At 44.3% G+C, this 25,671-nt stretch overlaps 1 long non-coding RNA gene across 1 annotated transcript; it reads left to right on the forward strand.

Moving 5' to 3' along the window:
• Window positions 1-19,593: 19,593 nt before the first annotated feature.
• Window positions 19,594-24,890, forward strand: LOC125757639 (uncharacterized). The gene is made up of 2 exons (XR_007415379.1): window positions 19,594-19,871; window positions 22,509-24,890. It is a non-coding gene; the product is annotated as an uncharacterized LOC125757639 (long non-coding RNA).
• Window positions 24,891-25,671: the final 781 nt, after the last annotated feature.

Here is a 25,671-nt window from a genome sequence, read left to right on the forward strand (position 1 = left end):
ACTGTCCCCGGGCCTTTGGAGCTAAATTTCGCGACTGCGGCCCGCCAGCTATAAGCTGAGTTTGAGACCCCTGTTGTATATGTAGATGATGTAAACCTGCAATGAATTTCCATGTTCTACTTAGCTGCTGGCGTAAGGGATTCTTTTTTGGTATACTCACTAACGTGCAATTTTTTATCAATTTTTCTTGAACGAGGGAACATGTGCAACACAGAAATGTCTGAGACGTATTGCGTAGCTGCACGAAGCATCGCAGGACACCGCCGCTATTCGCGCTATTGCCGCTTATAGCTCCCTTTACGTAGCGATTAGTAATAAGAAAAATATTTAAGAAGGCCTAAAACCGGAAAACAAATATAAGTAAAATAGAGAGGTGGTTGTTTATCAAACATTCACATTGAATGAGTACAGAAACACGATACAGACGGCGCCCTTAACAGCTATGATCACGAAGTATCGTCAACTTACCTGTTGAGACCAGGCCCGTAGCCAAAAATTTTTTCGGGGGGGGGGGGGGGGCACATGCTGAAAACCTTGACTATTTGAGAAAAACACCTATTTTCATTATTTATTTTTGGTATAACCACCTACTTCACCAAAATTTCGGGGGGGGGGGGGAGTGGCCCGGGCCAATCCACCCCCCCTACCAAGCCCTTAGCCACCCCGCCCCCCCCGGCTAAGGGCTTGGTTGAGCCAATGTGAAATTCAGTGCCTATGAAAAATTGCCTGAAACAGCTCGTTGGGACGCTCATGAGTAAAACGGAGCATTCAGTAAAACAACGTTTCTCGAATCCCCTTCCTAACATCTTTAAGTTGGCTCTTCCATTTTTATAATGCAAACTCAATTTTGCTATTTTCTTAAGCGGTAAGTACAATATTTTGTACTGTATACTCAAGGCAAGCCCACATAATAATATATTTGTTTTCAAAATCGCCTTGGCAACGTGTAAATGTGTAAACAGTAGTAGAAATAAAGCAGACAGTTAGAAGAATAAAGCAGCAATCTTTCTTTGGGAGCGCGTTACAAAAGACATACTGCAGTGACCAGACCGGAAAAACAGTGCAGAGACCTAGGTAATGTACGTGAGGCAAAATTACAGCTAAGAAAGCACTTGTGCCTTGTGTTAATAATCAAATTATTATTTCATAAACTCTTTGAATAAATGCAGATGGAAGTGAAAAATACCGTACGCCAAGATATTTTCTGTTAGGTAAACGCTTGCTCTATTAGATCTAGCATCAGTACCTGTGGTGCTAAAGTTGTTAGAATCTTATTTGCATATAAGTTAATTCATTGCATGCAAGTCAAACTTATATCCTCGAGATCTTTTAAATCGCTAATACGTAAAATCCACGCGACGCAAAGCAACCCCATTCTTGCACGCATCACATTTCTTTACGGATCAAGACGCAAAAGAATCTGCAATAACGACACTGTAACAACATCAGAATTTGCGCGATAGACGCCGCACGCAGTGGAGTACGCGGCGCAGGATAGTGGCTATGAGCAAGTGTAGCGGCATTGGAGCAACTAAAAAGAAAATAAATCGAGAAAACAAAAGGTACGTGGGCTGGGCGTAGACGTCCGCGTGCTTGTCTTCCTGATCTACCCTCACTGGACGACTCTGGCGTAAAAATAACGTCACTGCCCTTAGACTTATTCAGATCGCTTAGTGGCACCAGTACCAGTTTGAGAAGCGGAGTTTGGCCAGCGATTATTGTTTCGCACGGCTGTGTTGCGATAGAAGTATCTTGTATCTTAAAATACACGATACATTATCGAATGTATCGGAAATACAGATACAGATACTCGTATTTCGAGACGTATCGCGATACAGATACAAGATACCCAAAGTGTATCTAAGATAGTATCTAAGATACATGTATCTTCGATACTGCCCAGCACTGACTACAGGCGATGCCCAAGGACTGTTAGATGGCCGAATAACGCCATCTTCCAGCATCGTTTTCACCTGCTTTTGAATTGCATCACGCTCCTTTGGGGCAACACGATAAGAATTTTGCCTGATGGGTCTGGCGTCAGAATTTATGATGATGCGGTGCTTTGTGAGCGGCGTTTGACCAACTCTTGAAGTTGATGAGAAGCAGCCGTAGAACTTGTGGATCAGCGCGAGAAGGCGGTCTCGCTCGACGGTCGATAACGTCGGACTAACGTCAACAGGTGTCGGTGTAGTGATAGGAGACGCTGCCACCTCCTCCACTAGATGGCAATCTTCAATTTGCGCGAGTTCGTCGAAATAGGCAATGGCAGTGCCTCTAACAATGTGTCGGCGTTCCTTGCTGAAATTCGTCAACAAGAGGTCAGCGCGTCCATCGATCACATTGATGACAGCCCTGGCAATAGAAATGCCGCAAGTGAATGCTAGCTCATTGATGTGTTCAGCGATGCCAGTGCCGCTCTGCAGGCTCTCGCAGCGCACGGGTACGAGGCAGCAATTCCGCGGCAGCAGTATGACGTCGTCGCCGGCGATACGTAATCGAGGTCGTTGGTTTTCCTCATCATTAGCAGTGCCCCAGGTTGTAGCGAACGTTACGCTCCTGTCGCGGATGTTAATCACAGCCCCGTATTCGCGCAAGAAATCCATTCCCAATATGAGCTGTTTACAGCACTCATGAAGGATGACGAGGGTGGCGACGAAGGTGGAACCAGCGATTAAGAGTCGGGCCGTGCACTTTCCAACAGGTGTCATTAACTGACCTCCGGCAGTTCTTATATTGGGTCCGTACCATGGCATCTTTACCTTCCTTAGTCTGTCGGCTAGCTGTAGGCTTATTATGGAAAAGTGAGAGCCAGTGTCAACAAGAGCTGTCACTTGATGGCCGTCAATGTGGACGACGAGGTCAGCGCTGACGACGTCGGTTACATCGGCAGCTGGCGCATTCGTCGTATTCGTCGGTGTGCTCGTCGTCTTCGGCTTCGGCGACTTCGAGTCGTTCGTCTGTAATGGGGGCTGTTCGGAATTTCGATGATTGGCAACCCCACCCCCGGAGGTCGCTGCGTCTAGTTTCCCCGTCGCGGGCTAGGGGACCTGCCCCTAGTGACGTCGGCAAAACTGGTGTGTGTGTGTGTGCGCTTTGTCTCTCTCTCTCACTATTCATGTTCTTTTTCTTTCTGACATTCGTCCTCCACTCCTCATGCGTGCTGAAGCGAAATAGATGTTTAATTTCCGAATATCTATCCTGCATTTCCAGTTTCGTTTCTTTCTGCCCAGCGGTTTCATCAAAACACCCGTTTTGTGCATTCATATGTCTAAGCTAGGATGCTCGGAACCTGCAGTAAGCTGGCATACCTTCTTTCTTTAATGCATATACAATGAAAACATTTGTTTGGAGTTAAAAAATTCTCATTTGTGTTCGGAACAGAACAAACTATAATTACCACAGAGATGGTATAATCCAAAATATTTTTGCGATTTAAATCTTGAATAGCTCGCGCCCCAATTCAATGAGGAGGTTTCACGTCCACTCGAAACACGGTGACTGCAGGATGCATGGTAGTGGAGGGCTCATGATTAGGTTGGAAGGCTTGATGCTTTTCTTAACACATGTATACGACAGCAGTACGCGAGAGTATTTTTGCGTCTTCTGCCGCACGAACATTGCCGCCATTGCCAGTAATCGGAACCGCGACATCGCACTTAGCGGTAGAAAGCCGCACTCAGCAAGAACCAGTGTATATTCTGAGATTCTGAGGGAATTTAAGTTTGCCCTTTTTATCGAAACAGCCGTGAAGTCTGCTCTTATAAGAGCCCAGGTGCATTCGCGAAAGTCCTTTTCGCTATACAGAATTGCAACGTTTCCTTATTACTTCTCCTGCATATGTAAACGAGTAACTCAGAGAGCCCTATTTGGGGTACCTGATACTAAGCAGCATCCTTCGCGTCGCAGTACCTAATCGTGGCGGCACTTAAGAGTGTATCGCTAAATTAGCGTAGCATAAAACGAAAGCCTCCACCCTGCTTCTGCGTACTAAAACATTGCTCAGATAAAGCTCCCGCCGAAGATTTCTTTTTTTTCAAATTTTGTTTTCGCTGTTAAACGAGGTGACAGTCTCAAGACAGACGCAACTGGTTGTCACTAAAGCAAAATTTTCTCGCCCAGACACTTCCCCGGAAAGTATCATGAACAAAGAAACGAACACAGGATGCGATCGTTTGAATGACGGGTGCGTTTCATGCTCAAGCGGCATTGCTCAACCCCGGTTGTGTGTCATTATAAAGGCGTGCCATCAGTATACTCTAAAGCACGGTAAACAAAGAAGCACATAATCACGATGTTCTCCCGTCGAAGTGAACTTCTCAACGAGTCCATTAGCGCCATAAGTGAGCAGCAGTCTCACCCTAACAACTCTGGAACAGCTGGCACTTCCTCACTTGTGCGTAATGCTCCTCAGCCGCTGAAGTGCCTTCGTATGTACTTTGTGACAGCTGCCGAGTTACTACACCTCCGTGAACGTTCGCGCAGAATTCTGAAGCGGCAATTTTTTCTTGCTTTTACTCCAGGAATACTGAGTGCAAAAAGAATAATTGCTCACATTCTAAAGTAAGAGGAACAAAGCAGGGAACTGTCGTCTCGTCTCGAAAAGCTCCTTAATTAAGCATTTGTTTAATTTGTCTTTCATTTTCGTTTTGAAGATGTGGTGCTTGTCAACTATTTTCCTAAAGCACTTTCAGCTATATGTACGTAAAATCCTTATAGCATTTCTCATCGAATTCCTTTTCGTGCTGCAACAAACTGTGAGGCGCCTGTTTTCTATGTTTATTTATGCCTGGCTAGTCACGTATTTCCTCTCCCTTTGTGACGTTCTCTGAATTGTCATATAACATGGCCATTTTTCTCACGCTAGAAAAAAAAAACGACGTAACCGTCTCTAGAAGCGAACGTTCGCTTTATTTGTTTATGTCAAAAGCAGCTACTCCGAACACTTAGCGATATTTCCTGTCTTGCTGTGCATGAGCAATAAGCTGTCGTGAACGCTAAACAGCGTGATCTTTGAGTGGGTCAGAGTAGTGCCTATTTGAGAGCATCTTTTTATTTTTTACGTTCTTTTTCGTGATTCATGCCGGTACGTCATTGCGATAAAATATTGTTATGGCGGTGTGGGTGCTTTTTAGTTTATTGACGATGCTTGAACGCATCAGGACATCATTCACCAGTTTTTTTTTTTAATATTTTGGCTGCGTAAAAGCGCACGCTGAACATTTTTACTTTTTATGAAGTCTTTCGTTAGTGACAACCGGACGCTGCATGTCTACCTAGTAGTCTCGCTCTTGCCATTGTCATATGAGATTTTGCTTTGCTGTTCTTTCACGAATGGAAGTTAGAATAGATACCACACATTCTTTGTAAGCACAAAAAAATAAGGGAACTCATAATTAAAGCCCCGCCATTTTTGCAGAAGTGATAAGTGGCAATACAAACATTTGCAACGAGAAATATTTCAACGACAGCCTCGAGAATTACCTCAATATTGCAGTGTGTTTTCGATTCCTACCTTTGCAACACATGTTTTAGTACTTTCGAATTTAAGGACGCGGAGTTTAGTGAAATCACACCTGATATAGCATAATAATAGCAGACTTTGGAGATGCCTGTCCGCATAATGTGCTAAAAAAGGCCTGAGAATTCCAGCTCAAGTACAGCGCAGAACTGTTCGAGTCGAGCATTAAGGGCGCCGTTAGCCGAAACGCACACACACATTTTGAGTACATTTTAAGTGTATATAAAAAGGGGGTTCTAGTTTAAACAATTACACCTAGTGAGAATTGCCTCAGTATTTGAAACCTACAATTTCTCTGAAAATGACATCGGTTTCCAACAGATGTAACAAGCTTTGTTAGTTCGATGCGCTGTTAGCTGCACTGAGTACTTATTTCTCTGGCGATAGTATCTGGGCTCATGCATGCAAATATTTCATGGCGAGGGTCATTAAGTTAGCCCAACCACTACTTCGGTCTTCGGGATACATTCAATCATAATATTAGCTTGACCACGGGAAAACAAACCAGCAGGTAGCGTTTGGAGTATCGGAGCAGCGGTATAAACGACGTTGTCTGAAGTTATGGGCAGTCTAGAGCATGAGCACCGCCGTTTTGGCGCGCAGCATTTTCTTCGCTTGTCAGCGCTGAGTCATCATCTCGCTTACTGTCGCAGTGCTGCAATATGAAGTATGTAGCACCGACATGGTAATTCGCATTATACGCGTGCATGCGAACATTGTCCTCCCTGTCCAGCAGCTCGAAGTGCTAACCACAGTGCCATAGCCGTATGCCTGATTCAGCGACATAGAAAGCTTTTAAGAAAATCTCGCGTTTAAGCAAGATTGTTCAGACGTTTGACGCGATTACCAGAACGCTGATGATGTCCCCATTAAAAGACTAGAATTGGGCGTGTTGGTACAACATCAGTAAGGGTGCACATCAGTGCTTATCTTAATAATTCCTAATTAAATTACTTCGCGCAACCTAGCGCGTTGAGGCGCTTGCCGAGTTTAGAACACTAACGGTGTGTTATCGACTCGCCGCTATGCTAATTGTACTGTGTATAATTGGCACCAGTCAATTTATGCGATATTTATTTGCTTATGCATTTCGTTTTTTTTAATATGTAGGCAAGCATATACGAAATTACAGCGTTTTTCCTTGGTCTCACACATATTTCTTTTCTTTGTGATTTAAAAACAAACATTACCCCTCAAAGTATGGTACGTTGAATTGGCGGGAAAAGGTGCAGAAGACAACCCGTGGAAGTCAATTATTCATTTATTTATATTTTTATCTATTTACTTATTTGTTTATTTATTTATACAAGTTAGGAAGCCAGAATTAGCAGATACCACTGTCCCTATGTTCAAGTTGGCAAATTCCTCCTCTTAATCTGCTTGGGCAAAAGAATGAGAAGTAGAGCGTTTTTCAGTAATAAACCTTTCGACGAGAAACTGTCACGACGTAATTAGCAGGGGCCTCGTTGAGCGCACGTTTGTGAAAAAGAAATGAAGCCGTGTGGGCCGTCTAGACAGCGCACGTTGTCTTGAGCGCTGTATGTTCGCAGCTGGCTGAGCCTTTCAGCCTGCATTTCGCTAAACAGAGCTCCACAGCATCTCACTCTCATGACACGCATATTACCAGATGCTCGTCATAGCCCCCCCCCCCCCTTTTTTTTAGCCTGTTATGGAGGTCCTCCACGGTGGGCTAGTGGTTATGGTACTCGACTGCTGACCCGCAGGTCGCGGGATGGAACCCCGGCCGCGGTGGCCGCATTTTCGATGGAGGCGAATATGCTTGAGGCCCGTGTACTTAGATTTAGGCGCACGTTAAAGAACACCAGGAGGTCCAAATTTCCGGAGCCCTCCACTACGGCGTGTCTCATAATCAAATCGTGGTTTTGGGACGTTAAAACATAATTATTATTATTATTATTATTATTATTATTATTATTATTATTATTATTATTATTATTATTATTATTATTATTATTATTATTATTATTATTATTATTATTGTGCGTGCGCCTGCACAAAGACCTCACGGTTGTTCCTGGGCACGTTAAATAAATTATTGATTGATTGATTGATTGATTGCTCGATTATAACAACAGGGTTGGAAGAACATGAGCGGTACTATAGCATTAGTTCAGTCGCTGAGACATCCGGCATCTACACTCTTAAAAAAAATGGAGTGACCCTCTCTCCTTTAAGGGAGAAAAGGCGATGTCCCCAATGTTCGTCTTCAAATGGAGAAACCGTTCCTCCCTTTTCAATGGAGAAACCGTCAAAATCAAGATGGCTGACGCGAAGCCAGTGAAGCGAGCAATAGATTTAGGCCTAGCGAGCGCATCGATTCTCGACTGATAAAGAGTATGCGGCACTGGCAGTCACAAAAAACGGTCCCGCTGAGCTTAATATCGAACGCTATGACAATAAAATCAAGCAGACAAACCTGTAGTGATGAAAACCTCGCGAAACGGAACGACGGAACTCGTACGTTTCGCTCGGCCAGAGAGACGGCGTTCACTTTAAAAGAGACGGATACTGCAAAGGGGCTCTCACCCGGAGACTGTACGTTAGGCTTGCTGTCATTATTTGTCGAAGCGTCACACGGTGTAGCGACGTTATCCACGCGTTTGTGCCTCCAAAATGTAGATCCTGCCGCATCAAAACAATCCCGGTGCAGCAGAGCATAGTCGCATAGTTTCGATAGATAGATGTTCAACTTCATATAAGTAGGTGGAGCTATGAGAGTGCCGCGGCCGCGAAGTAGGTGGTAGCTGGCGCCATCTAGAGGGATTAAACAATACTAAAAAAAAGTTGTTTCTGACCGAGGCGGCGTACGTTGATACTGCACACGGGATTTCGGGGAGGTAGGCCCATTCATGGATTACTCAAGGACACCGGAAAGTTCATACGCTCACGTTCACTAGGCAGACACATAGTACGCACATTCAATTCAATACATACACATTTCATTCGCATGTATAAAACCTACAACACAAACAATTCACTACAGACGCATACGTACAGACGTTTACACACACCCCTCTAAGAAGCGCTGGCCCTTATATAGTCACTGAATTACAGTGCACCATGGTGGCACAAAGATGCATCATTTTTCTTCAACTCTTTACGATTTCATGGCTGCGTCACAATATACGCCGACATTATTAAATAGTAGCTATGGCTTAGCCAAGCGCACCAGTTAATCTAAAGCCGCATGATAATGAACAATTTAATTACAAAGAGCTAATTAATTTAGTGCGAAAACGACCATATCGAGAACCGTTCATACCATTCCGACGACATTTTGAAGTAGCGCCATCTTCCGACAGCGGCCACAGATGAAATTTCTCTCTCTGAATTCTTTATTTTCAATAGTCACTGTGTGAGGGCGCAACATCGGCAACATAGCTCAGATTCCGTCGCCTTCGTCGCGTCGGCTTCGTTGAGTGGTTTGGCGTTAACATCTGTTCACATTCTGTTCATGCGTTGACCACAAGTATGACGATGGGCCATGGATTCTTTCAACTGCTAGCCCTTCAGTGACAATGCTTCTGATGCGGTACGGCCGTCTCATTTGTGTATACGCGGGTCGTGCGAAGAAACAAGACAAGATGGCCTCGCACCGGACGGTGGTCTTTCGAGAGCGATATCAGTGGCTCTTGGCGTCGCGGCAGCTCGATTACTTGAAACTGGCGCTACACCGCGCGAATTATGGAAAAGAACGCTACCCACATTACGTGTTCTGTAATATTTCAGTACGCTGTACCTACATGCTGCCCTGCTACTGTTACGTCACGGTATTCGCCTGGCGTGTGAAATTGTGGTCATTGTGCGACAACTGTGTAGTTGTCGTTGTGGCGGTGGTTTGTCTTGCGTTAGATTTGGAATACTCTTTTCACAAAGGTGAGTGAGAGTGTTAGTGATTACCCACTGTGCACAGCTGTCATTAGAAGCGCATTTTGTGTTGAGTTTCGCACGCCAAAGCAAAATCCTGAGAACGAGAGATACATACTGCACGCGTGCATAAGTCGGTCCTAATTCTCAGTGATGGCATGCGTATTCCAAAACGCATGTGATTTAGAATTTTGGCTTAATTGACAGAAGTCATTGATATATTTTTCAGATATGTGCAATTATGATGCAGGTTAACGTTAAAATGCGGCCACGGCGGCCACATTTCAATCGGGGCGAAAGGCAAAGAACACCCATGTGCTTGTATTCGGGTGCACGTTAAAGAACCCCAGTTGATCGAAATTAATCCGTAGTCCCACACTGCGGCGTGCCTCATAATCATACGGTGGTTTCGACACGTCAAACTCCAGCAATTATATGTTATCGTACTTTCACGCATGCACTGTCCAGTGGTATCACGTTTGCTAAAATGTAAAAATTAACCTTCATGCTTTGTATTGCTTGTTGTAGTGCTGTGTAAAACTAAAAACGCGTGCTCTAGCCAAGTATGTTAACGCTGAAAAAAGTTGAATTATTGGTGTACAGTCTAAGGTGTTCATTAAAACAAGACTGTTTTGTGAAGCGGGACTTACTGTATTTATGACAAAAAGCAGATCGTGCGCAAACGTATACAAACAACACGAGACACACGGAAGTATGCGGTGCATCGCGCACACGCCGAGCCTATAAAAAAAAGAAAAAAAAAACGCCACACACGTTACTCTACACATAGAACAAAAACAATGAACGTCACTCGTGTGTTGCTCGCATCAATCCTAGGTACAAGTAATTGCACGCGACAGGCCGAGATCGGTAGCACTGGATAGTCTGGTCTGAGCCTGCCGAGTGAGCGCGAAAGGGCAGCCGCTCTGGCCGCTCTCCGCAGTACGGATAGAGTGACCTAGAATAGGGGGAGTGTCCAAAGCGCCACGCGAATACATGGGAGGAGCGAGGACCTTTTGCGGTGAACTTCCGCGCCGCGGCGCTGCCGTGCCGGACCCGTGGGCTTTCTCCGCGGCGGAAGGCGCGTCAAAGCGGCGAGCGTCTGCTACGCGCGTGATATTTTGGCCGCTATTAGCTAAAATTGCGGAAATTTGGGCAATATCTAATACTGCGTCACTGCAACATAATACGGCAGCGACTCATCACAAAGAAAACGCGTTTGTTAGTTTGTGTGTTGTGAAACGGGAATTTTGTATATATTATTTCAGCTGGTTTGTCACCGCATTGGTCCACACTTCCGCGGCTGTTTGAGGAACGCATCCTGCGCGCACTTCAGCGTGAGAAAAGGCGCTTAACTTACTTTCGTGTGGAATGACAAACGAAAACTTGGTGCAGGAAAGAATAAACTGAAGATAACCAGGCGAACGTAGCACATAATGCACGTAGTAACTAGCTCATGCATGCTAACGGGTTTGCACCCTTCATATTCTATCTTTTATTTCGTGCATTCGATTTGTTTTACAAGGCTGCCGGCGGCGCTCTGCTGTTTCAAGCCATTTCATGCGAAGCCGAATATGTCAGTCGGCGTGGTCGCGGTACCAAAAGTAAAAGATTACTCGCGTCTCGTTCACGTGGTATACACGAAAATTAGCACGGAGGGGCACGAATGTATACGTATGCCCAACACGACCGTTAGGTCATGACATCACTAACTTGACATGCTTGCCATTTGCGTAACGACTAACAATAATAATATGGTGTGTGGCGCGCAAACCCGCTTTCTGTAGCCAGAAATAATTCTGACGATGTGTGGTCTGACGATTTGTTTCCGTCAGGTTATAAAAAACGTGGTGGTCACCTGTATCGATGTAAGCATGTTAGACTTACCCATACATTTTGAAGAACTGACCGCATAGGTAAAATGTATGCGAAAAAATTACATGAAAAAAAAAACATGGTCTCTTATGCATTCACCTGAGATAAATCGAAAACGAAAGCCATCTTTTTCGTCAGTCCATGCATTGATCCTCCCTCGCCCCTCTCCGAAAGCTTTCTTCTGTACATAACGTGCTTTCGGACTGCCGACAGGATCGAAGGCATTGCAAGCTTTCTGCACATCACCTGCTTTTACATTGCCTCTGTGATCGGCCCCCGATCACGGAGGCAATGCAAAGCGACCATGTCATGCGATGGCGTCGTCATGTGACGTCACGTTGAATGACGTCACAGTGACGTCACAAGTTCTGTCGACGTCATCGCGTGATGATATTGTGCATCACTCGTGTTGGCTACGCGGGACGCCGACGGTCAATTTTTGTGTTTGATGATCGAGGCATCTCTACCTTAAAAAAATACAAGACAAATCAAAGTAAATGAAACGATAACAGTGCATCATCGTCGATGCCTCACTTCACGTTACGAGCGATCGCCCGAAAACAAACGTGATTCTCAGTTCAGAGCAGCTGATTGCACGTGTCTGCAGGACAAAAGAGGCTTGCTTTACCCGTCTGGTCACCTCTTTATATTTAATCAAGAGATGACCAGACCCGCTCTTTAAGTACTCCGGAGCTTCAGCACGAAACGTTTCATACTGATGTCAGCGATCCAATGCAACGTGCTATATTTATATATATATATATATATATATATATATATATATATATATATATATATATATATATGTATGTATATATATGTATATGTATATGAAGGAAAGCAGATAATTTTTCAAGGGCTCGTTTATCTTTGTTAGACACAATATCAATGAGAACTAACAGACAATAACGCCAAGGAAAGTACAGGGGGTGTCATCTGTAGTATTTAGAATATAAATGTGAAGAAAGTAAAGTGGACGAAAAGATGACCTGCCGCCGGCCGGGACCGAACCTGCGACCTTCGAATAACGCGTCCGATGCTCTACCACTGAGCTACGGCGGCGGTCATCCTCCCGTCCACTTTCTGGGGTATATATGTTGATTTAAACCTAGGAGTGTTAGTCAGCGCCAATCGCAGCCATGGCGGCGAGTGTGGAACACTCTTTTTTTGCCTGTTGGCGTCACGTAGCACGTGATCTTTTTACGAGTTGGCAGCTGACCAATAATCCCTCGCATACTACCTGAAGGCATTAAGTCTGCCAGGACGAGACCCTCATCTTTTCGTCCACTTTACTTTCTTCACATTTATATTCTAAATACTACAGATGACACCCCCTGTACTTTCCTTGGCGTTATTTTCTGTTAGTTCTCATTGATATTGTGTCTAACAAAGATAAACGAGCCCTTGAAAAATCATCTGCTTTCCTTCATTCATAGCGAGGGTCTCGTCCTGGCAGACTTAATGCCTTCAGGTAGTATGCGAGGGATTATTGGTCAGCTGCCAACTCGTAAAAAGATCACGTGCTACGTGACGCCAACAGGCAAAAAAAGAGTGTTCCACACTCGCCGCCATGGCTGCGATTGGCGCTGACTAACACTCCTAGGTTTAAATCAACATATATACCCCAGAAAGTGGACGGGAGGATGACCGCCGCCGTAGCTCAGTGGTAGAGCATCGGACACGTTATTCGAAGGTCGCAGGTTCGGTCCCTGCCGGCGGCAGGTCATCTTTTCGTCCACTTTACTTTCTTCACATTTATATTCTAAATACTACAGATGACACCCCCTGTACTTTCCTTGGCGTTATTGACTGTATATGTATATATATATATATATATATATATATATATATATATATATATATTATGTTACCGCATGTTGCATTTTTTCAGGCTAGGTACATAAGGGATCTCTGCATTTCAACAATTTTCTGACGTGATTGAGATATTACACTTCTATTTGTCGATTTCTTACCGTATTTTCGTTCAGGCAGCTTGTACAGCAAGAATGGGGACATTTGTAATTTTGTTGCATGATATCTGGATATTTGTAAAGCATTTTCTATATTACGCCTTTTATGCAAAATGTTGTGGAATAAAGTTAGTTTACCTGGCATTGCTTTTCTTTCAAATGTTTGCGCACGGTGAGCCTTGTTGTACGCTACCTCAGAAGCAAGAACATAGCCAACAGCATTGCGGTCGTATGGCCGTCTCTACTCTTTTTTTTTCTTCTTTTCTTGTTTCCCTTGCGTCTTCCCGGTGTGCTCCGTCCATAATAAAGAGCTAGTGGAGGCTAATGAATTGTCGAATAAAGCGGTGTGCGTATGGCTAGCAAACCAGTGGCGACCATGAGTAAAAAGCTCGTAGTGTGAAGCGGTCACTGCGCGCAAGTATTTCAGCTGACTGCGCGTGCAATTTACTTTTTTTTATTACTCTTAATTCGAGCATGCGTGATGCTATTGCCCGATTACTCGTCCGAATAAGGTTTTTTTGTTTTCGTTCTTTACGTGTGCGTGTCCGTTTTGCGCGTTTTTACACACGCACCAACGTTCTCGAACTCTGTGACCGGAACTAGGCCACGCTGATGCCTCTTGACACATGATTTTTTGCATTGTGTTGTTCCCCCAGCACTAACACAACGCTTAAACATGGATAAGCTCCATTCCGCACCGTATTATAAAAGTTAAGTAGACTTCATGTGCCCTGTGTGGAAACGCGGTGCAAGAAACTACAGCGCGTAGCAGACGCCCCTCGCTTTCCGCGCGCTTCCCGAGCGCGGAAAGCCCACGGGTCCTAAAGTCACTGGAACGGGAAAAGTACCGCGACCGTCGTGCGCGCCGCCATATTTGGTCCAGCGCCGCCGAAGCTGCGGCGGTGCGGTGTTGATATCGCGTGGAGTAACGCATGTTTTACGCATTGCGTGCGATTTTGCAGCCCCGAGTGAAGCATACCGTTGTTCTCTGACTGATTAGGAAAGAAATAGCGGCAATTTTCACTTGCCTACATGCGCACGCACGCGTACTAACGCGATAAATAAATGCGAACTGCGCGGCATTTACGCGCTCGGCTGTCTGCATTTATTAAATGCGAATCATTTCTTAGCGAATTTCTGTGACTATGTACGTATCTATCTATCTATCTATCTATCTATCTATCTATCTATCTATCTATCTATCTATCTATCTATCTATCTATCTATCTATCTATCTATCTATCTATCTATCTATCTATCTATCTATCTATCTATCTATCTATCTATCTATCTATCTATCTATCTATCTATCTATCTATCTATCTATCCGTCCCCGACTTTGTGCTGTCCTGGCCGCTTCGTTAATGGGAAGTGCACCAAATTTGGTATGGCATAACATGACTGTATGACAAATTTAAATTAAGGTGATAACATGAAAATAATGACATGCATGCCATGTACGGCATGATTTACATGCCACGCTCATGGTGCGCTCGCGACCGCTTCGATAGCTTGATACACAACAAAATTGGCATGGCGTTACAAGAGTGTATGACGAACATAAGTGACTGGTTATAACGTGCAAATCTTGACAGACATGCCATGTAAAACGTGATTTACACGACATGGTTTCGGGGCGCTCGCGGTCGTTTAATGAAATGCATATATACCAATTTTTTTATGACGAGCTATTTCTATATGACTAACGTTAGCGATAGGTGGTAACATGAAAATCATGACTTCCATGTCATGTACGGCATGACTTACTTGCCACGCTCATACTGCGATGGCGGGTGGTTCGCTAGCTTGAAATGCACCCAAATTGGTATAGCGTGAGGTGACTGTATGACGAACACGAATGACAAGTGGTAACGTGAAAATCATGACGGTATTTATGTTGGTCATACAGTCGCGTCACGCAATACCGATTTTGGTGCATATCAAACAAGCGAACCGGCCACGAGAGCATCATGGGCATGGCATGTAAATCATGCCATACATGACATGCGTGCCATTATTTTCATGTTACCACCTGTTATTAACGTTCGCATTACAGTCACGTCACGCAATGCCGATTTTCGTGCATATCAAGCAAGCGAACCGGCCGCAAGAGCATCATGAGCATGGCATGTAGATCGTGCCTTACATGACATGCGTACCATTATTTTCATGTTACCGCACGGTATTTATGTTGGTCATACAGTCACGTCACGCAATACCGATTTTGGTGCATATCAAACAAGCGAACCGGCTGCGAGTGCATCATGAGCATGGCATGTAAATCATGCCTTACATGACATGCGTACCATTATTTTCATGTTACCGCACGGTATTTATGTTGGTCATACAGTCACGTCACGCAATACCGATTTTGGTGCATATCAAACAAGCGAACCGGCTGCGAGTGCATCATGAGCATGGCATGTAAATCATGCCTTACATGACATGCGTACCATTATTTTCATGTTACCGCACGGTATTTATGTTGGTCATACAGTCACGTCACGCAATACCGATTTTGGTGCATATCAAACAAGCGAACCGGCCACGAGAGCATCATGGGCATGGCATGTAAATCATGCCATACATGACATGCGTGCCATTATTTTCATGTTACCACCTGTTATTAACGTTCGCATTACAGTCACGTCACGCAATGCCGATTTTCGTGCATATCAAGCAAGCGAACCGGCCGCAAGAGCATCATGAGCATGGCATGTAGATCGTGCCTTACATGACATGCGTACCATTATTTTCATGTTACCGCACGGTATTTATGTTGGTCATACAGTCACGTCACGCAATACCGATTTCGGGGCATATCAAGCAAGCGAACCGGCCGCGAGAGCATCAGCCATTATTTTCATGCTACCATCTGTTATTTGTGTTCGTCATACAGTCACGTCAGGCAGTACCAATTTGTAGCAGTCAGTTTTCATGGCGCGCTGATCATTATATGTGAGCCCAAAGGCGTCAATTTTACGCCAAACATAATAAAATGTTATTGTGCATGAACCTCCTGCGACAACCACGCGAACAAGCTGCACTAGTGCAGGGTAGGGGCCAACATTCCCCGAAACATGTGCGAATTCTCAATGAAGCGCTTACCTCACAATGCGGGTATCAGTCGTGGGAACAAAATTTTCCCGCCTAATTCTGTGCAGCCACACAGCCCGTCGTTTGGCATCCTTTTTCCCGCTGGGAATGGCAAAGAGAGCCTTACCCGGGCATTCTTCGATGCCTCGATAGGCTTTCGATGAAGTCTCAAAACGATACGGGATGTCGTAATGTTCCTATACGCTTTCCTGAGCCTATAAAAACAATCGCCCTCTAAAGCGCCGTGCGTCTGCGGCCGGGAGACACTAGCAAGGCGAGCGAGCTGGACCATTTATGTGGCGAAGCCGCCGAAAGGGCGCGGCGGCGAAGAGAAAAGGAACGCGGTACTTTTCCCGTTACAGTGACTTTAACGGGTCCGGCGCAGCAGCGGCGCGGCGCGGGAGTTCACGGCAAAAGGCCCACGCGGAAGCCGGCGCTTTGGACACTCACCCTATTCTAGGTCACTCTAGTACGGAATCACGATTTCACTCGGCGTGCGCATGCGCGCGCGCGCAAGTCACGTGGTTGAGGAGAAAATTTCTCCCTTGGCGCTTGCCGCAAGAGGGCGCGACGAGTAAATCGTCCGTAAAGTCACTGTAACGGGAAAAGTACCGCGTTCCTTTTCTCTTCGCCGCCGCGCCCTTTCGGCGGCTTCGCCACATAAATGGTCCAGCTCGCTCGCCTCGCTAGTGTCTCCCGGCCGCAGACGCACGGCGCTTTGGAGGGCGATTGTTTTTATAGGCTCAGGAAAGCGTACAGGAACATTACGACATCCCGTATCGTTTTGAGACTTCACCGAAAGCCTATCGAGGCATCGAAGAATGCCCAGGTAAGGCCCTCTTTGCCATTCCCAGCGTGAAAAAGGATACCAAACGACGGGCTGTGTGGCTGCACAGAATTAGGCGGGAAAGATTTGTTCCCACGACTGATACCCGCATTGTGAGGTAAGCGCTTCTTTGAGAATTCGCGAATGTTTCGGGGAATGTTGGCGCCACCCTGCACTAGTGCAGCTTGTTTCGCGTGGTTGTCGCAGGAGGTTCGTGCACAATAACATTTTATTATGTTTGGCGTAAAACTGACGCCTTTGGGCTCACGTAATGATCAGCGCGCCATGAAAACTGACTGCTACAGACTGGCACTGCCTGACGTGACTGCATGACGAACACAAATAACAGATGGTAGCATGAAAATTATGGCTGATGCTGTCGCGGCCGGTTCGCTTGCTTTATATGCCCCGAAATCGGTATTGCGTGACGTGACTGTATGACGAACATAAATACCGTGCGGTAACATGGAAATATTGGTACGCATTTCATGTAAGGCATGATTTACATGCCATGCTCATGATGCACTCGCGGCCGGTTCGCTTGTTTGATATGCATCAAAATCGGTATTTTCGTGACGTGACTGTATGACCAACATATATACCGTGCGGTAACATGAAAATAATGGTACGCATGTCATGTAAAGCATGATTTACATGCCATGCTCATGATGCTCTCGCGGCCGGTTCGCTTGTTTGATATGCACCAAAATCGGTATTCCGTGACGTGACTGTAATGCGAACGTTAATAACAGGTGGTGACATGAAAATAATGGCACGCATGTCATGTATGGCATGATTTACATGCCATGCCCATGATGCTCTCGCGGCCGGTTCGCTTGTATGATATGCACCAAAATCGGTATTGCGTGACGCGACTGTATGACCAACATAAATACCCTCATGATTTTCACGTTACCACTTGTCATTCGTGTTCGTCATACAGTCACCTCACGCTATACCAATTTGGGTGCATTTCAAGCTAGCGAACCACCCGCCATCGCAGCATGAGCGTGGCAAGTAAGTCATGCCGTACATGACATGGAAGTCATGATTTTCATGTTCTATCACTAACGTTAGTCATACAGAAATAGCTCGTCATATAAATTTTGGTATATATGCATTTCATTAAACGACCGCGAGCGCCCCGAAACCATGTCATGTAAATCATGTTTTACATGGCATGTCTGTCATGATTTGCACGTTATAACCAGTCACTTATGCTCGTCATACACTTTTGTCACGCCATACTAATTTTGTTGTGTGTCAAGCTATCGAAGCGGTTGCGAGCGCACCATGAGCGTGACATGTAAATCATGCCGTACATGGCATTATTTTCATGTTATCACCTTAATTTAAATTTGTCATACAGTCATGTTATGTCATACCAAATTTGGTGTACCCCGTATGAAAATGGTGATGTCCGGGAAATGTCCTTTCTGTTTCCCATTGACGTCCTACATGACCTTTATGGTTCCTCTTCCTTTTTGTGACCTGCAGGACGCTACTTTATGTTTACGAAACCCTTCCTCGTCCTATCGAAGGATTCCTTCTTGTATCCTGTAGGATGTGTCCTTTATGTTTACGGCAGGATGTTACCTGGCAGCGAACTATATGTTACCTGCAGGAGCGCCCGAGCTCATAAGTGGGTAACATGTGGTAGTACAAAAACATTTTTTGTCAGTGCCGTAGCCAGAGAGGGATTTGGGGGTGCCGAAGCCCACCCCCAAAATTTTTGCATTATAACACACACACACACACACACATAAATATATATATATATATTTTTTTTTTTGGGGGGGGGGGGGGCTAGCCCCCCCTGAAATTTTGATGGTTTTGATGATTTCGGGGGTATATATAATAAACACCCCCTCCATCAAAATTTCGGGGGGGGGGCGGCCTAGCTCCCCCCCCGAAAAAAGTCCTGGCTGTGGAAAAAACATATATATATATATATATATATATATATATATAAGGCCCGTAGCCAGGAATTTTTCTCGCGGGGGGGGGGGGGGGCACTTGATGAAAACCTTGACGTTTTCACGTTTTCAGAAAAACACCTACTACACCAAAATTTCGGGGAGGAGGGGGGGCCCGGGCCCCACGGGCCCCACCCCCTGGCTATGGACCTGATTAAATATATATATATATATATATATATATTTGTCGTTGCACTGGATCAAAGTTGTATTTGATACTTTTTTAGTTTGACACAAGCGCAATCATTGCATAAGAGTCTCGCGTGTAGACATCTGCACTAATTGTATAACATTAATTCACGACACACGTGTTCAAAATTTTTTCAAATTTCGCGCGCTTAGATTTCGACTTTTTTTTTTTTCCGAGGTCAAGACATTGTACGCCTCAACTATTTATGTACATTATATTTACCTAATTTTTTTTTAATATTTGAAAGCGTAAATTCAGGTTTTTAGTTAGAAAGCGCGATGCGCAAATGCGGTATACGTCTGCGGGGCTGATACCACGTGGTATCACTTTTTCTTGTTTTGCGGTTGCTGCACGTCGCCTCGCCGCGTCGCGAAGGGCCGAGCAGGCCGAGTTTGAGTGAATTTTTCCCTTGTTTGAAGTGTGCTTGCGCCTTGTGCTCGTCCTGTGTGTTCTGGCGGTGCTGCTTATTACGAGGATGCGCTATACTCAAGCGAAGACCGGCTGCTTCATATCGTAGAGCACTCACCAGGTATGTATGTACCACGTTGCTGCTGTCAGCGCTCGGTTAACACCGAGAGCGCGATAATAACGCCGTTAACCAAGTTTTTCTTAACCAGTAGACGATAAATGAGCTTTTATTAACGTAGCGAGCTTGTTTGTGTCTATCATTTCACCAGGATCAAGGCACGTTTGTGTGATTTTAAGCGCGGGCGAGCTTTTTCTTTTGTTTGACGCGTAAAGGAGAGTGCGCATGCGCGGCTGTGATTCGGCGGGGGATTTGAACAGAGTTGTGGCGGTGCCTTCCTCTGACGGCAGTGGTGTTGGAGGGTGGCCCCGCTCGCGGTAAACTACTATTTTGGCTTAATAGATGGGCGAAGACGGCGTTTGTTAGCTGTAAGCGTCGATCGTGCCTAAGGCGCGTATGCTTGGACCTGTTAATAATTCATGCTCACTTTTTTAGCGCACTGAACTCTTCTACGGCAGTTCCATATGCTGCGCGTACTCTTTTAAATAGCTACAGGATCGTTATAATAGCAATGTTTTGACTACTATCAGAGAGATGTGTGTTCCTCCTTGCGGGTGGTCAAACGTGTGCATGTGTATGCATCCGCGCTGGCACGTATCTTTAAAAACTGCCGTGATACTCGGGTTGATGCGTGTCCGTGATCTTGAAATAGCATGTTGCTTCGTCTTAGGTACGGCTCGCGAAGCTTGAACTTACGCTTAGGTGTTCATACAGCCTGTTTCGTCAAATTCGGCCGATGTTTTCACCCGCAACATAGGTTGCCTGATGCGGCCGGCACCCGTGCGTGTTAAGCCGTACGTTAAACTTGAACTGTACTCCAGCGAATCCTTCATGTCTATTTGGGGCAGAATTGTCGCACCTAAACAGTGCAAGCGCTAATTCGAGCATCAGTCCACGCGTTCGAGCACAACTTTTTGTTCTGCTTGTTTCTGTCGTGTTTCGCTTTTGTTATTTTGTTCTGGTTATTAAGAATTGTATGCGCCTCGCCCCACCTTGGCGTTAAAACTTCGCTAAACACTTACTTGTACGGGTACGAACATTATAAACAGCTTGTACCACCACCTCCAGTGACATTTTCTGATAGATGAAAAGCTTAACGGTCTATCGGATAAAGTAAATTCTCTAGGCATGCGCTACAGATGTTAAAAAGGATCCGTGGTATGTGCAACATATGAACATCTTATTTATTGCTCATAACTCGCAATAATGTTATACATACTTCACGGTATGCATGCATAAGTCATGCATGTGTTGCTGTTCAAATGTAAAATTAGACAATGTATTGTATCTGAGAACACAACAAATCTATACTGTGCTTTTTGACGCTGTTGGCATTGAAACAATTATACAACTTCAGAAATAAGGTTCATCGAATGTTTATTGTGTATTTGCTAAATTGTGGTCAATAGTTTCCAGGATTCTGGTTGCCAGAGATTGTTGCAGAAGCCTGCATGCTTTATTGGGATGGCATGTGGTTCAAGATTGGTGCCTTGTAAGTCTTAGCATTTCCACCTTTTTCTCCACATGGCCATTAGACAGCCTGTGATGCATTAGTGAGGAGTATTGCTTTTTTAGCCAACCAGAATCATTGAAACTAATGACCGCAATTTAGCAGCACACAGTAGTAGAGTGAAACCAATTTCTGACATTATATAATCATCCCAATGTGAGCAGCCTGAAGAAAGCTACGTTAGCTGTGTTTGCAAGCAGACATAATTTAATTTTACATGTTACCTGCAATGGATACATGATGAATGTGCATAATGTCATGTATGTGCAGTGCTATTGTGCTTTTGTGCAATAAATAAAATATTCATATGGTGCATATTGCATTGCATTCCCTTTAAGGAACACATCGTATAAGTATCATAATATAGCTACAGGAATACAAATGTGCCTGTGTGAATGCATACTCACACATAGGTTTGGCTAGCTGCAAGAACAGAATTTACCGATAGCAGCCAATGATATTACTCACGCACAGAACTTTCAATTACACGTGGTTGACACATACAGCAAACAGGGGGCATCTTTTCCTAAGAGCTGTAACGTTGCGTTAGTATGTGAGCAAGCTAAAATGGTAAGGTTAGATCCTCGACATCAGAGGCATAAAAAGTTCTTCCACAACACGCATTTTATTGCATTTATTTCGGAGCATTCCTTTTATGTATATCTAACTGAGTGGAGTCAGGTGCCACTGAATATGGTGGCCGTGCACTGCATCTATACCCACACAGAACTAAGAACACAATTCTAGCATGATCGGAGCATACTGTACGTTAAGCTCTTGTGAAACATTTCGTGACTACTCCTTCTGTATTTTAGGCTTCAGGGTACGAATGTACTGTAGAGAAAGCACACCCTAGCGCACCCTGCATTATGCAGGAGCAATATTCAAGCATATTTTTTACACATCTGCGATGTGGAAATTCCATATACTTTCATAAGGTTGCGACTGTGTTCACCAAGAATGCATCAAACACGTTTTTCTTGTAACTTCTCTAGTTTCTGTACGTCCTGCTTGTTTTAAACTTGTCTCAAACAATGTTCCAGATCAATTAAAAAAGAACGTGTGAGGAATTCAGCTTTGCTAACAGACACTAGTGTCACTAAATTGTTATTTTGTTGTTTCCATTGCAGCCTATACGTGCTCCTTGTACAAAGTGAGTGTGAAAAAAATCCGGACAAGCCTGTCATCAATGGTGGCTCATGGACAAGTTCGTTGCTGATGTACAGCAGCTGCGCATGGCTTCTGTTTCCTGTACAAGGGGAACTGCACTGAGAACAGTGGAGTGGCCACTTCAACCACCCGTTTGCTGTATTCAAGTAGCTCACATGTAGAGGGTGTTCAAAATTAAGCTTTTTGTTTTTCTTATAAAAAAGTCCGCACTGTAAGTCACGTCAAAGCCACCTTTGCAGATAAGTTATTATCCAGGGGGACACAAAGTGGGACAATAATTATCGCTGTCAGCCGTGCAATTAACTGAGATTTAATAATGAACTTTTTTAGTGACTGCAGCAAGCGGGCATGTATGTATTAAGAAGTTTGAGCCAGCTGCATTTCTACGCGATTCCACTTCAAAGAATTCTTCTAGCATGTCTGGGCTCAGATATCCTGCTGCAAAGTTTAATTCCGGCTTGCACCATTACACATGCAGGACCTTGAGCACTGGCACAAAGCTCCTCCCTGATGTGCCAGGTTTAATGTTACAGCGGGTAGAAGGCATAGGCAAACATGATAACGGTTACCCTTTTCCTGCGGGCTGGTGATAGCAAGCAGTGACTGCTCGTCACACCAGGGAGTAATATTTTGCTGATCCTCACCGCCTTGTATCATGCAAACCACAATTAAACTTTGCAGCGGGATATCTCGCAGCACAGACATGCTAGAAGAATTCTTCCAAGTGGAATTGTGTAGAAACACGACTGCCTCCAACTTTTCAATACAAAGATGCCCGCTTGCTGTAGTCACTAAAAATTTCATGATTTAATCTTAGTTAATTGGGCGGCTGACAGCGGTAATGTCTTACTTTGTGTCCCCATGGACACATAACTTACCAGCAAAGTTGGTTTTCATGTTTTTCCCAGGGCTGAATTTTAATGCAACCATAAAGCACAATCCTGAATGTGTCAATGCTGCTTCCTTAGCTTTGTATTTTGTCTTTTCAAAATCTATTGAGTGAGCGGCTTTCTCGACTCGTGTGTCATGTTTTAATTCATATCTTATGTGCAGTTATCATTTTTGAAATTGAACTTTCAATTTTATGATAAGGCAGTAGTGCATCAATTCACTATTTTATTTTCACCTTAATATTCACCGTACATTTTGTAATATTTTTTTTTTCATCAGAGTCAATTTTTTTATTTTATTTGTACAAGTACCTGCAGCGCCACGAGGGCATTATTGCAGGGGGAACTGCAATAATGCTTTTCTAATCATACATATTCCATTGTCTTCCGGAAATTCATTTTCTAAGTGCAATCATGTGATGTCCTGCTATGATGCCTAATCATATTTAACTTTGTTAATGATAACTTACAGAAGGCATTCTGAAATATTGAAATGTAAGTCTCGGCATTGGGAGGTGAATGGTGGCGACATTTTTTAAACTACACTATTTTGTCTGCTTGCTTTAGTTGTTTGAAGTATAGTAATAATAAGTGTTTGGATTTAACCACAATATGATTATGAGGGATGTCGTAGTGGAGGGCTCCTGAAATTTCGACCACCTGGGTTCTATAAGGTGCACCTAAATCTAAGTAGACGGGCCTCAAACATTTCTTCCTCGATCGAAAATGTGGCCACCACGGCCGGGATTTGATCGCGTGACCTTCGGTTCAGCAGTCAAGGGTGACTTGCAGTGTACTACTTTTGTGTGGGCTATAGTTTGCTTTAAATTATGCATGCTAAGTATGGCATTTTGGTGCCAACCACGCATCTCTGGTAGTGCACTGATGTTGTGTTTGCCACATTCCTAATTTATTGCAGTATTTAATTTTAGCATGCATTTATTGTGAGCAGCTCTGGGTAGCGCACTGACGTTTGTCACATTCCTCATTTATTGCAGTATTTTTTATTTGTGTATTCTGAGTTTGTTGTGAAGTTATGATTGTTCCACTTCTTCCACTCTAGAAGGTTGCATACATTTGTAATTAACCCATGAAGCCCAACAAGTCACTCTGATACACTTAGGCGTGCAAAGCTTATCTAAGAAGCCCATAGTGTTTATAATGCCTTGGGAAGTGCCTCTTGGTCATAAATTGCTGTCATGACGAGTTTCTTAAAACATTTGTTTTTGCGTTTTTCAGAAATGAATGTACTCTTCATTACCAAAAAAGATGCAGAACAAGTTAAACCTTTTAAAATGTTAATCATGTGTTGAGGCGTTATGGGGTTAAGGCTGATCTGTTAATCTTATTTTTCTTCAACCGCCGACATATGTACGTTGCCAGTTTGAATATTGTCTATGAAGTGCTCTAATCTGTACAGTGTAAATGATAATAAATGAGTAATATTGCAAAGTTTTGTATGCGTGTACATCCAAATTATAGCAGCCGTAATATGCTGCATCATACAGGCAATGCAATGGCCTAATTTCTGGTCTGCGTAAAAGGTGGCTACTTATAGGACACATACAGGATGGACACTTTGAGGAGACAGAAAGTCAGCGGCCAAATCGCGACATCTGGGAGACATAAAGGACGGTTACATATCGGATACATACAGGACGGTCACAGATGGGACACATACAGGACGGACACTTGGAGGACACAGAAAGTAAGCGGCCAAATCGCGACATCTGGGAGACATACAGGTTGTGTCCTCATGCTGCCTCGGGGAACCATACAGTACACTTCCAGGACATCACCATTTTCATAAGGGACTTCCCATTAACGAAGCGGCCAGGACAGCACAAAGTCGGGGGCGGATAGATAGATAGATAGATAGATAGATAGATAGATAGATAGATAGATAGATAGATAGATAGATAGATAGATAGATAGATAGATAGATAGATACGTACATAGTCACAGAAATTCGCTAAGAAATGCTTCGCATTTAATAAATGCAGACAGCCGAGTGCGTAAATGCCGCGCAGTTCGCATTTCTTTATCGCGTTAGTACGCGTGCGTGCGCATGTAGGCAAGTGAAAATTGCCGCTATTTCTTTCCTAATCAGTCAGAGAACAACGGTATGCTTCATTCAGGGCTGCAAAAGCGCACGCAATGCGTAAAACATGCGTTACTCCACGTGAAATCAACACCGTACCGCCGCAGCGTCGGCGGCGCTGGACCAAATATG

This window comes from Rhipicephalus sanguineus, chromosome 3 (assembly GCF_013339695.2).
Source record: "Rhipicephalus sanguineus isolate Rsan-2018 chromosome 3, BIME_Rsan_1.4, whole genome shotgun sequence".
NCBI lineage: Eukaryota > Metazoa > Arthropoda > Arachnida > Ixodida > Ixodidae > Rhipicephalus > Rhipicephalus sanguineus.